Consider the following 13,931-nt stretch of genomic DNA (forward strand, 5'->3'; position numbering starts at 1 on the left):
TGGTTCGTGACCCCTCCTGAATGTATATGGCAAGGATTTGGTCCCTGAAATAGTGTTTGCCTCTTTCAGAGGAACCACAGAGCTTAAAAATCCATTGAGATTAGAGTGACTAGCTGAAGATGCAGCTTCTAACTTCAGAATAAGCTGATAGGTTGGCCCAAAACTAAGGTACGTGTGTGTAAGTTGATGAGGTTTCCTGTCCCTACTTGACATGGTAAATATTCCTGATAATGCATTTCCAATTTTAAATGAGGAGATAGACTTCTTCAAATATTTAGGTACTTAAATATCCTGATACAGAAATGCTTAAAATACTAAAGCTGCCTTCGTGAATGTCCAAAGTCCTTGCATCCTGGATAACACTTCTCTAGGACTTGAAGGTAAAAATCCACTGTCTTTATTAACAGTTCACCTGTGTATCAGCTGTCACCCTATCTGATGAGAAGTTGGGTGCCTAATATTTTCAAAGGTTGTTTAGAAAATCCTGTTGTGGCAAATTATGGACATACAGCATGCCCAGTAGTATAAGTATCGCCATAGATGATAGAAGTAGATACCAAACATTCTTTTTGCTTTTTCTCTTTTGTTGTAAATTGTTTATCCTTGAATGGAAATAAGGAAAGCTTGACTGTTTGCCCAGATTTGCAGCTGCTCTCTAAAGGGAGAAAAAGCTCAGCCACAAATTTGGAAGTTACTCTGCTGGCATAATCTGTCTGATGGTGCAGTGCAGTGGTTGAGCTATGGCTTCAATGAACTCGAATCCCAGTATAGGAATAAAGTTTTTCTTACTTGGCCTAGAGCAGAGGCACATGTTGATAGTGACTTGCTATCTGTGAGGTGAATTCCCACTGTGGAACTGTAAATGATGTCAGGGAGGAGTAGAGAGAAGATAAGAACTGCTGAGGGAGATAATATTGGTAAGATGCTTGCTAGAGATGGTTCCTACATCTGGGCCTGGGGCAGCTGACACAGGGGTGAGGGCCATTCTGAAAGGATTATGGCTGGTGGTACACGTCGCCAGTAATCTGTAGGCTGGAAACCCTGTGGCTGTGAGCAAAGCCTGTGTACCACCAGGAAGTGCTCTGTGAAGGAACAAGTTTGCCTGTTGTGAAATGAATAAGAACCATCTGGTTTTTATCACCAATGAAAGCCAACAAATACAAGATCAAAGAGCCATCAAGAAATGATACAGCATTGATTGGCTAAGGTTAACACACTGGTGAGGCCTGGTAGTGAGAAGACTTGCATCTATCTGTCCAGACTGATACTTTGGAAAAAGCCAGCAGGATTGGAATAATTAAAACAGTGATTTAGCAAAGGCTGTAGAGATGGTAAACTTTATTTTAAAAGTCTGGGAAACAATTCTGAAAACTCTTGGTTCTTTCTTCCAGTGATGTGGAGATTCTGAGTGTCTTCTTTCTGAATTAGAGATAGGAAGGGTTATATATAGACTATTAACTGTCTTGTACAGACAGGTGGGGAAACACTGTAAACTCTGCTGGTGCTTACTAGTGTTGGAAAGCTTGTGAGTTTAAGAACTGAGACTAACTGATGTGCTGCCCTTCTTTTTGATTGTCACATCAACCTTTATTGGATGACCATGTGGACAGACATGCTGACCTGATGTAACATTTCCGTTAATGCTCTCCTCGATCAAGTAATCTGGGATTTTAATGCTGTTGGGAAGGGAATAAGGTTCTGCTATTCCTGCTTTCTCATCCTTCAGTGGGAAACTGGATTCTTGCATGGAGGTGGTATGTTTTAACCACTGTGTTTTTGTAATGCACCAGCTATTGCAGCTTGTTACCAAAATATAATGATTGACCCATGTTTTTCAAATTTTTAAGGTTGCCTTTCACAGTTAGGATGAGTGTTGCTCAGTCTACCCAAATATTCTCTCCATTTCAGTGTTTAGCTTATGACAAATAAAGAGTGAGTTTGGTGACAAAAAAGTATCTGTTGTGGGTTTTCCTTTACTCCTCAAGCATGTGCAGGGAGTTTAGCTCTGTGAGTGCTCTTATTGTCTGTGATGTTAAGGGCTTCTATAAACATGTCCGCATTCTGATCTGGAGAAAAGAGCACTCTGACCTTTTTCAGTGTAAACAATGCTTTAAAATGGTAGCTGGTCAGGCCTTTAAAAATTATTTTCATATTTGGTACTGTGGCCTCTACCAAGGCATTAATAAGGGTGTTGAGAAACTGAATTTGACATGGGAACAGGAGTTATCTGTTAAAACAGTCCTAACGTCGGTAAACTACAGTGAGGTGTGGAGGTAGAATGACATTAGGGTCTATACAGGGAATGTTACCATTATTAAACATGACCTCAATGAACTGAAGAGGATGGGCTAATGTCCCTGTGAAAGGCCAAGCATCACAGGACATAACATAGGAATCTATTGAATACTTGACATTTCTGCTATGTTGCCGGAGGCCCAAACAGAGATGTACAGGAGCTCTGCTGGGACAGTGGAAGCAGCATTCTTTGTACATGATCTTTGTATTTTATTTAAAACAGAAAATGGGAAAACCCATCCCAGTATATGCAAACAACATCTAAACATTGCATTACAAGCAAATAGGTCTCTATCATTTATCTAGGGATTTTATATATGTTCTCACTTTCCATTTGAGGGATTGAGCTGCATTCCAGCCCACCCATGCTATTGTTCTAATCTGTTTAGAAGTTGCCTGTGCCAGCTTTACTGCAGCTGCTGCTCTGTAACTGTGAGAAGCTGGCTCTTCGGATAGTACACGATGGGATGCTGGTTGGTCTTAGCTTCTGCACCATTTCTGTCTCTCATCATTTGAGAAGGTCTTTAATGCAACATAATGAGATTAGGGTTCATTTGTTCTTGGGTTCCCAGCCAAGTTTTAAAGGGTAAAGAGCATTTGAGGTCACTGCTTATTCCAAAGAAAGATTGACATTCCTATCAAGCCATAGTTCTCTGGAAATGTGAATTAGTTCACTAGGCAGCTCCAGTAGTCTCACCCTTGCTGTACAGTCCTGTATTCCAGCTCTTGTTTTATATTGATTTTCATACCATTATGTTACCACTTTATGATATTTATTTTCATGTATATAAACATTTTGTAAATCAAGTGAAAAAGAGGATAATGATAAGGAAAATAGTATGAATTGCCAAATGTCTATGCAACTAGATGAAGCAATAGGTAACACATCATGCTTGTATTTTCATTTAGCCTTTTTTTTTTGTCTCTTCTGTATAATAAGTGTTAATGATAATGTTATACAGTATTATCTTTGTTAATACCTCCATCTGCATGCTTATCCTGGAGAAAGAGAGGAAAATTGAAGAGGATATGTCACTGATGCAGTAGTGTAAGCAGCCTGAAGCATAGCAACCAATGGGAACTCCTTTCTAAAGGTTTGAAATCTGAGCTGTGCTGTTCAGAGCATCCCTACTGTGGGGAATATTCACTTTAAACAAAATGCACAGCCTCGCAGGCAGGGCAGATAAACTTCCTTGATAGATTTTTGCATGCTTCTTGATAAAAGCCTCACACATGGCAAATCATAATGTGACTCTTCATGGCTCTGGCCATGTATCAGCATACTTTAACGCGCAGCATAACATGGTCCAAATCCCAGAGTAACCAGCAGGGTGATGCTTTATCTTCTTGACACTCTGAATAAGACTCTTAATCCAAAAGTAACTTTTTAATCCGAATACAAGGATGTCCTTTTCCTGTGATTTTTTTTTTCATTTTCAAGCCTATTAATAGACCTGTGTGCTTACAAAAAATAAGTTAAAATGGAGCGGACTTTGTTTTTGAGGTTAACATGAATTCCTCAAAAGCTATTGCTGTAAATATTTGCTTCGATGGCTGGGAAACTACCATTACTGTCTGATGTTGATTAAGCCTTATTTGGATACAGAAAAATGCAATTTAAAACTAAAACTAATGCAAAGGTGTAGAAGATAATTTAGAAGTTATAGTGCCAAGGTTATTGTGAAATTTGTAGTTCTATTCCTTTGGATGTACAGATGTTTTAATCCTTTCACTTAAAAAAATGGTGGAAAATGTTAAGATTTTAGGCAAAAGAACATTTACACTTTATTTTGTGTATAATAAACTTATTGCAGCAAGTCAAGTATACCATAAATGCTTTAAGATCCAAAATTATGGAGTTTAGGAACATTCAGATAATACTAAAACTGAAGTGTTCATGCATCTCAAATACTTTAACTTGAGTGATTATATGTTTGTAGTTCCCTCATAACCTTTTTTGCTGTTGCTTAGACACAAGATGTGTTTTAAATAAAAAAATCAGACAATAGGATTACAGTGCAAAACAAATTTAGTACAGGTGATGAATTGCACATCACTAATTGAAAGAAGTGAAGACTTTGATGGTTTTTAAGTAAATATGGAACTAGATTGTATAAACTCTCCAATGCCCAAGTGCAGTTAATAAAATAAATGTACTTGTAAAAGCAGAAACATTGCAAAGCCTCCTTAGGCAGACTGGATTTGAAAAAAATAAATCAGTAGGGTTTTGACTGGTTTTTGTATATGAAATGAAAGGAACTGAATGTTATTTTTAATTAGACAAATGACAATGAATAAAAATGAAAATTAGGGAGGGGGGAATGGAGATAAATAAGCTAAGTTATTACTACTTGATCTGATAGCAAACCATCTGGCAATATGCTGTCAAATCATTATGTATCATTTATATGACTCAGTGCTAATTAGATGTGCACGGATTATGCAGACTCCCTGTGTTTCAACACTGGTAGAGTGTTTTAAAAATATCACTTGCAATATTAATATGACATGTACTTGTTATGAATTTCTGACAGTAATCCAAGCCATTTTTCCACTAGAAAGTATCCCAAGCACTTCAAAGACTGTTCAAATTTTGACTTATTAAAAAACAAAACAAAACAAAAAACCCTAACAGACACTAAGAATTAGCTCAGCTGGCTATAGCATGATGCTAATAACACCAAGTTCACAGGTGTGTTGTAACAAGGAGACTACCGAGGTGAAACAATTAACACCACTCAAAGTTCAACAAAACAGCATTTATTACAAAGAAATAGCACGCAAAACGAGAAACCAAGAAACAGGAAAAGGAAACAATCCCCAAGACAACCCCCTATGTGCTCAGGTGTTACTCACACAGTTGCAGTACATACTGACCCCAAAATGTTCTCAATATAATGAGCTCCTGCATTCTTGGGGCGTCAGTAGGCTTAACACATTGGCAGGCATCCCTGCAAGGAATACTTGGTCTCCAATGTCAAGCATGCTGCCCCCCCCCCAAAGAAAAAAACCTGTTTTTTATGCAGTTAATCTGGGATGTCTACCTGGGCAAGTGTGCCAGTTAGAGCTGCCCAGTTAGAGGCACTGCCCAGTTAGAGGCCTTCAGCCCCATCCCCCATTACGTAAGTTATACTCCTCCTGCGTATGTGTGCTGCACATCCAGGGTCTTTCCTATGAGTCTGGGGGCTTACTTCAACACCCTCCTCTTCACTTTCTCCTTCAATTGTCATTGAAGAGCCATCAGCCAATAGCCAGGCCCCAATTAATTTCAGTTTGCTAAAGATGCTTCCTTCAAGAACAAAGTTCCCATTTATCAGTTCTTGTTTTCTCATAAACTGGCAGGAAAAGAACAGACTCTTCCAGGTGGCTGGACCAAGCACAGACTAAAAAGTAACAGCGTCTAGTTAGGCACCTGTAGATGCCATTCGCTTAAGAGTTGGTCTCGATGATCCATGTGGGTCCCTTCCAAATCAGAATATTCTGTGATTCTGTGAATTTATTTTTTTTCTCTTTTTCTCTTTTTTTCTTTTTAACTTTCCAAAAATCTACTGACTGAGAAGTTAGGCCTGGACAGCATGAAAAGATAACTACATAGATAATACACACTACAGGTTACAGTAAGCATGCTTTGAAAGAGCATGTAATAAAGTGTCTAGTAAAAGTGTGTGTGCATTGCACACTGTGCTTATGCATACACAAATCCAACACTTCCTTTTTCTAAAAAGAAATGTAAGGGTGTTATTTTCCCACTCTCATTGTCATGAAGTCAACAATTGCCACAAATGAAGGACTATAAAATTTTCCTTTGAGTGTCTATAGCATCTCTACAGCTACACTTAGAATAAATTAACTATTATATATATTTACTTATCTTAAACATGCTACCACATAAATCCGTTAATAAAATTTATTCTGAGAGTTTAAAACTTCAAACTGTCTTCATATGAAAGCTGTAAAGTCTGTTGGATGGAAAATCAGATACTGAGAGTTAAAAATCAACACAACGGCCACATAATTAGTAAGTCAACAAACTTCAAAATTCTTTTCAAGAAATGTCTCAAAAATTATGTATCCTACACTACAGAAGTTATTTTTTTGAAGAACAAAAATTCAATATGCTTGACTAAGAAATACCATGTGTATTCTGGAAATTAAGGTCCTCTAAAGGGAGCTTGTTTACTTGTCTTGGCCACGTTGATCAACATAACTGGTCTACTCTGGCCTCCAACCAGGAGGTCTGGAGGCACACCATCTATAACGCTGCTGATGCCTTTGAGAACGCACGCAGGATCACTCTCGAGGAGAAAAGACAACGCAGAAAGAATTGTGCCCTGCAGAATTTACCAGCTAAGGAATCCTTCTACTGTGCCTTTTGCAACCGGACATGCCTGTCTCGTGTTGGCCTTTTTCGCCACCAGTGCGCTTGTGACAAATGTGGGTAGAGACCTTTCCCAAATCTTCGTTCGCAAAGCCCAGCCATGATGATGATGATGATGTGACCATAAGATTCAGTTATGAATACAGGGAAAATAAGGCAGCCCAAACATATACTTGTATATAGGACTAGCAAGTACGAAGAAAGAAGTAATATTTGAAAAAATATCAGAGCATTCTAATACAGGGATGTAGATCTTAACACAGTAAAACTTTCTGTGGTGTGGGTGCTTCTGTAAATATGCATGATTTGCTGTGTGTAGTTTCCTGTATGTACATTTACAGATGATTTGGAAGAATTGAAGGTAGCTCAACAAGCTGGCAGAATGCTTTATAGTGTAAAATCTGCAAAGTGGTGTAAATAAACATTTACATTTACTTCTAGAATTACTTACACAATAAAGAGGTCTATGCTTATCAGAGCATTTTTTTTATTTTAGACCTAGTCATGTAATGTTCCTCTAGAATGAGGGAAAAATTCAAACCAAAAGTGAGATGTACACTTTTAACAGTGACTGTCATTAATGATGTCCTGGTGAATTTTTTCAATGTGATAAACTCGTTTAAATTATTTATAGTTAATGGGTGGCTACCTTTCTAAAAAGTTACTGTACTTTGAACACAGGCTAGATTCATCCATGTGTCAAAACTGGATTGTCATGCAAGGGATTTCATTTTAGTAGTGCAATAGTAAAGTCCATGCACTGCTTGGAACATGCTGAAGACTAATCCCTGTGAGAGGCCTCAGCTGGGTGGGCTCAAATCTGAGAAACTAAAATAATGAAGAAATTAAGAAAATGTTGGTGAAAATGTTTTGATAGCATGACTGGATTTACCTGGGCTGTGCTAATATACATTTTACAGAGAATTCAAGCTGAAACTAAAGGAACATGAACTATTTGCCTGTTTGGAAATTTGCCACATCTCTTAACCTTAAGCCTGAGCCGAGCCTTGGCATACAGTTATGATTATTAATTAATATTAGATATGGTTTGTTGAGTTTGGATTTTGGGGTTTTTTGCTCTTGCATCAATAAAGAAAAACAAGCTTATGTAAAACTTCTGGACATTAGGTGGCACTATTGCCTCATATAAGCTGCCATATAGATGCCTCCTAGCTTAAGTATCACAGTGTTGGCTCAGCTCTCTTTTTTTCCTTTAGCATAACTATATAAGGCAAGTGAGAAAGCAGAACTATTAGCCTTCTTTTTTTTTTTTTTTAGTTTGATTTTAAATAATCATCTTGCTTTAAATAGTAATGCATTTTTGACCAAGGTCTGATGTTGCTCAGTTTAAGGAACTGGTGTTTTGATTTCAAGTGCTAAAATGGGAAGATATTCTGAACAGCCAAATTGCTTTTGTGTGCGAGTACCCCAGCCTGTGATGAAACTGCGCACTAATGTAAAAAGCAAGAATAGCACCTGTGTGTTTTATTGTTTTTAATAAAATTCAGTTTAAAATTATTTTTTTCATTAAGAACTGATTTCTGTCAGTGACAGGACTGACATATCAGATACCATTATGTGTTTTTGTAACTGCAAGATCTCCTCTAAGTTTACTTCTAAGATGTATTTAGGTCTTTTTAATTGGACCCTGATCTCCTTGCTGGCAGCTACAAAGTTTGTTCCAGATTAGAAGACTGGTATAAAAACATATAACAAATACATCTTTTAGTTATTGGTATAATTTTTTTTCCAGGGTTCATTAAATTTATTGTACAGAGCAAAGTACTCGAATACTAGATAACTAATAGCATTTTGCCATGAAATTAATTAAAGTCGACTGTCAGAGACTGCATTTTGAAAACTGTCTGACCAGTTACAGAGGGGTTACTACTGTGGAAGTGAATGAGCCAGTAAACAGGAATACAGTGTTTCAATTAATTTTTACTTTATGGCTGTATTTGAGGTGAAAGTGCAGAATTAAGTTTTGTGGTTGTTTCAATTAGTTTCATGGCACACTGTTGAAGTTACACAGATCAGCGTCAGTACTGACTTACTTGAGGGAAGACATGCTGATGAAAGCTGGAAGAATAATAGTGAGGGGTTTTTTTAATTAAAAAAAAACCCCAACGCTGTTTCCACGTATCAACCTTGTTCCCTGTTCAACCTAAATATACAAGCTTAGCCTAAATAGAAATCTGCATAGAAGTATTTCTTATTGTTTGAAAATGCTGCCATCCAGTTGAGTTTTCAGAAGTAGTACCAAATTATATGTCAGTAGTATCTGCTATAAACTGCTTATGAACCTGCTACCTGCCTAACCTACTGTTAAGCCTTCTAAGGAATGTGTTCTCTAGAATCTGAGCCAACTGCCGAATTAGAGAAAAGATTATTAAAATAAATTTCTTGCATTATCTGTTTGTCTTGCATAATCTGACCAGCTCTCTCTGTTTATATCGCTCCAGAATTGATCGCAGTGAAGTTCTTCAAGTTCAAGATCTTTCATTCTTCTTTTAGAGCCTCATAAGTAAACTTGGAGTAACAGATAATTCAGTTTCAAAGCTGAAAAGTGAGATAGAAGCTTTAAACATATGAGAATGGTGAGGATCAGTGATCTAACACTGGAAGCATCCTACTTTTTTATTCTTTTTAGTAGTAACAGAAATTGGAAAGAAACATGATACTATTTCTCAAGTACTGAAAAGCTAGGTAAGGACTTTTTCTAGGCCTATAAAGGATATGATGAGAAATAGTGTCCTAAAATTAGAGCAAGGAAGCTTTAAGTCTGACATCAGAAAGAAGCATTCTAGTGATGAGAAGTAAATACTGTATGAGATTTCTACATAGCAGCTTCTAATGCTGGGGATTTCAACAACTATCGGAATGGTTTAGACCAGTTCACTGCCTTCTGGCTGCAACTGGGAAAGAGGAGATGGAGGATGACTATGGACTGTGATTGAAGTGATGTGCTGGGTTGTACTGTCTTTTCTTTCCATAGGGGCTACTCAGCTGGTACTGTTCCTGTTAGGTCCAACACGGTTCGGAGTTCAGTGTCAGCCAGAAACTGGGAGTCAATGCCTCGCACAAATGAAAGATACTTTTGATTTCTGGTGTTGTATTGGGTTTGCATGACCAGGCTTTGGTTGTGGGGGAACTACAGGGGTGACTTCTGTTAGAAGCTGATAGAAGCTTCCCCCTCCATGTCCTGCAGAATCAATGGCAGGATAGACATGCTGCTGGCCAAGGCCAAGCCAATCAGGAATTACAGTAATGCCTCTGTGGTAATGCATTTAAGAAGGGAAAAAGAAGTTGTTGTGCAGATGAAAATTGCAGCCAGAAAAGAGTAGAGTGAGAACATGTGAACAACTGTGCAGACACCAGGGTCAGTGGAGAAGGAAGGGTAGGGGCTGAAGCTGCTGGGGTTCCCCTGCAGTCCGTGAGGAGCAGCCCGTGGTGAGGCAGTTGTTCCCCTGCAGCCCACATAGAGGACCACAGAGGTACAGAGATCCATCTGCAGCCTGTGGAGGAGGCCCATGCCAGAGTAGGTGGATACCCAAAGGAGGTTGTGACCCTGTGGGAGGACCATGTTGGAGCAGGGTCCTGGCAGGGACCTCCTGACCTGTGGAGAAAGGAGCCCACTTTGGAGCAGGTTTTCCTGGTAGGACTTGTGACCCTGTGGGAGACTTACACTGGAGCAGCCTGTGCTTGAAGGACTCTACCCCATGGAAAAGTGATCCATGTTGCAGCAGTTTGTGAAGAACCCATGGAATGGACTCACATTGGAGAAGTTAGTGAAGGACTGTCTCCCATGGGAGGGACCCCAAGGGGAGAAGGGGATGATGAACTGACCATAATCCCCATTCCCTATCTCCCTGCACTGCTGAGGAGGGAGTGTGGGGGAATGGTGGTTTTCAGATTTATTTTACTTCTCATTATCCTGCTTTGATTCTGTTAGTAATAAATTTAATTAATATCCCCATTTCAAGTCTGTTTTGCTCATGACAGTAATTGGTGAGTGACCTCTCCTGGTCCTTATCTCAACTCAAACCCCCTTAATTATATTTTCTCTCCTCTGTCCTGTTGCAGAAGGGAGTGATAGAACGACTTTGGTGGGTACCCGGCGTTCAGCCAGGATCAACCCGCCACAGGTGTCTTCATGGTTTGAGTGGCAGCCTGGATCCTGCTGGGAGCAGATATGAAACAACCTCTTAAATTTCCTCCTAAGTCCCATTCAATCCCACCCATGATTTTAACATTGTACATTCTGTAGTGGATAAATTGGCTGAAAAAAAATTGTCTATCAAACTTACTATTCAGACCGAGATCTATTACAGTAAACTCACTGCCAAGTAAAGGTGATGACAAGACCATATTGTCACCAATTTAGAGAAGACTGTTACTGACTGTTGTGCATTGACCGCAGTCAACAGCTGAGCATCACCACAGCTGCTTGCTCACTCTTCCTCCTCCCCCAGCATGATGGTGTGTAAAAGGAGAGCAAAATTTGTTGGTTGAGATAAAGACACTTTAAAAAATGAAGGAAAGAGAGAAGGAAAGACCCAAGTGATGCCAAGGCAATCACTGGCCATCTCTCAGAGCAGTGTCTAGCCAATCTCCAGATATCAGCCATTTTGGAGGCCAATTACCACCCCCTCCCCCCCCACACACACCTTCTTCTAACCCAGCTTTTATTGGGGACCATAACTTTATAGGGCATGGAATATGGCCTTGGCCACTTTGGGTCCTAGCTGTGTCCTTCACAACTTTCTGCTCAACTTCTGGGGAAGGATAACACCATATAGGCTGCTATGAAGGAAGTTAGCTCCATCCTGGCCAGAACCAGTACACTAAATCTTTACAGCTTTTTAGGTAAAATTCAACGAACTAGTTGTTTTCTATGCTGTCTGCACAAAGCTTGTAATTGACATTTGCTGTGTATGTCATGGCCATTTTCTTAGGATGGGCTGTGTTTTCTGTAGAGCTATATAAAAACTTGTTACTGCTGCTACGCTCAGTGTGCTATACTGCTTGCCCACAAAGCAGTTTTTCCAGTCTCTTAACTGAGTTGTTTTGATTTAGGACTGTGTATTTTAGGGGTTTGGAAAATATTTTTCTGTATGATGATGCCATTAATCTCCTAAATTTCTTTTGATTTTTGTATTTTCTCTGTGTCATGTTGACTTGATACTGCTGTATTTGAATGGTTCTCTGCAACATGTGGCTTTCTGTGGTTTTTTTGATCCAGTTCTCTTTGACTTTCTATGTCAAAAGCAGAATGAAATAGTCCTAAGGGCACAATTGCTAGTGGACGTAATCTAAAATTGCTTTGAGGCTCATCAGGCTGTGATGAGTGCAGTTGCTCTGAAGTGACACCAGGCTGTAATGGCTCCTAAGGGCCACTCCACATTCGAAAATTTCTAGAATGAGGAGTGCTCTGGTTCCTACTGTCAGTTTTAATCAATAAGCTACTCATACAGCTAACTATCTTAGCCCTTGTTTCCCCTTAGACCAGTCAGAAGGACAAGGCAGATGCCCACCTTTGAGCAAAGAAGATCAGGATGCAGAAGTCCCTTTCAGACATAATTAAATTTATTTTTATTGCACAGAAGACGGTTTTTGTGCTTTTGTTCATGGCAAGGGATGGTCATTAGGTGACTAATTGTAAGCAAAGATAGTTGGTAATCTCAGAATTGAATCATTTTACCTTTAATAATGAGTGATCTAATGAATTTATGCTCATGTTTTGCCTAAGTGGGAGGCCTCAACAGGCAGCAAATGCCAACTTCTACTCTTGAAGTTAGTTTACGTGCCCAAAATTGTAGACTGATTTTGTCTGTAAGGATGTCAGAGTACATACCATCTCAGAATAAGAGAATAATTTAGGCTGGGAAGGATATTTCGAGGTCACCTGGGCCAAAAATCAACTCAAAGCTACTTATGAAGTGGCACAGTTTTCCAACTTTGCTTGTACAATGGCATGATTATTGTGCACACCCAAGGTTCACAAGAGAGCTACTTCAGCTAAAGAAACTAACTGTTACGTTTCTGCCATTGTTTAGGATGTTTGCATCTAAGTATAAACCTCCTCCACTTCTTGAGATTATTGGCATTAAAAGCTGTAAAACAGACATACCCCAAAGTGTTTGATGTCACCATCTTATAGGATGAATTTTTCGAGGTTCTAAAACCTGGTTTGGATGTTGCATGTTGTTTGAACATCTCTGGATGTTGCTGTGACTACTTGTCTCTTCCACTCTCCAAGATTTTTCTTCTTTTTTTTTTTTTTGGCTGCCAATTTGGGATGTCATAACAACTTTTGAGTTGGTTCCGGAACTGTCATGGTTTACAATGTAGCTATAATAAGGCAAAATGAAATATGTGGAAGCTATTTATGAGATATAGGACATCTTGAGGCAGTGATCCCAGTAGCTGATGCAGGTCAGTCAATGCTTGAGTGATTGTATTATTTATAGCCCATCAAACCAACAGAAACATTAAAGACAAATTCATAGGACATTATTAGACCATCCACTTCAGTGTTCCTTGAGCAGATTGCCTTGTTTTTTCCCCTGCCACTATGACTTTGTATGCAGTTGAGAAGGGTAGGTGATTCTTTGTAACACTATTTCTTTTCATGTAGGAAATGAAATCAAGGGAATGTAGTTAACATGGCCAGTAAGCTCTTTGAAACACACGGAAGCATTTTGTTCCTGCATGGTTTTGCTCAGTTAAATCTCTTATTGTTCATCTATACTTTGACTTTTGGTTGACAAGGTAATATTTTAATAAATTGATTAAAAGACACTATCAGGTAGTTTAGGACTAATGTTTTGTCTTTTCAAATAGCTACACTTCAACAGGAGAAATATAAAGAGCTCAGATATGCTTCATACAGACAGTTCTATGTCAGATGGAAGCAGCAGGAGACCAAACAGGAGAGAGCAGTGAGTCTGACAGTTCTTTAGACAAGCTGTTCATTTGACCAAAGGAGTGGGCAATATGCCCTTAGCTTATTATCAGTACTGGAAAGCTCCAGTCCTCTACATCTGCCTGTAGAAGTATTACCCTTGTTTCTCCTTGATTTTATGCAGTACAATAGACAGGAGCATCTCGCAATCTCATCACCAGAACCTTGCAAGAAATCAAAATAATACTTTTTCCCCCTAGTTTTAACCGAGCAGCTATTTGTCTGCAGATACTGATTCTGAAAAGTGTTTATACTGTAGCTTTTCAGGAATATTGTGCTAAAAATAGTTCATAA

The sequence above is a fragment of the Manacus vitellinus genome, unplaced genomic scaffold, assembly GCF_001715985.3.
Source record: "Manacus vitellinus isolate BGI_N305 unplaced genomic scaffold, ASM171598v3 scaffold_2_pilon, whole genome shotgun sequence".
NCBI classification, from domain to species: domain Eukaryota; kingdom Metazoa; phylum Chordata; class Aves; order Passeriformes; family Pipridae; genus Manacus; species Manacus vitellinus.